Here is a 706-nt window from a genome sequence, read left to right as displayed (position 1 = left end):
TGTGTGTGTGTGTATGAAGAAGTCTTCCATAGCTCTGGAACAGAAGGTACATCCTTGAATACCTTCCATCAGTCTGTTGCTTCTTATATATGCATGAGGGTAACAAATTTATATGCAATATAACTCCCTTGTAATGAAAACCTGTAGTTTCCACTAGTGTATACTTTAATTTTCTGATTTAAGGTAATTATCTTACAAATAACTTAAAAACATACAGGAAAGAATAAATCTTCCCACTTTTTGTGTTCAGTTCCCTTGGTTTTCTTTACAGAGGTAAATGTAGTTATTACTTTATAGTGCCAATTTCCAATACCTTTGGATACAGGTAAATGTAGACATTTGTACACAGAATTATGCATAGAGGAGGACATAGGTAATAAATAGATATGCATATACTTGGATATATAAAACAAAATATTAGACGTAGAGGTAGATAAGTCATATATGACAGCTAGATAGAGATGAGAAAGAGGGAAAGAGAAAGAGAGGGAGGGAGAGAGAGAGCTTAGTATTGTTAACACAGTAGGTGATTTTGAAGGTAGTCAAATAAGGAAAGCTTGAGAATTTTGACTATTATAAACATAAGAATAATTGGCAGTAAAATCATGGCCAAACATGCATATTTGTAAAGAGTGAAGAAGTCATAGCTCTGGAGAGGGAGTTATATTACTGAATGTCTTCGATCAGTTTGTTGCTTTTTTTTTTT

This window comes from Mastomys coucha, chromosome X (assembly GCF_008632895.1).
Source record: "Mastomys coucha isolate ucsf_1 chromosome X, UCSF_Mcou_1, whole genome shotgun sequence".
NCBI lineage: Eukaryota > Metazoa > Chordata > Mammalia > Rodentia > Muridae > Mastomys > Mastomys coucha.
The sequence above is the reverse complement of the archived record's forward strand: the minus strand, read 5'-3'. Positions refer to the sequence as shown.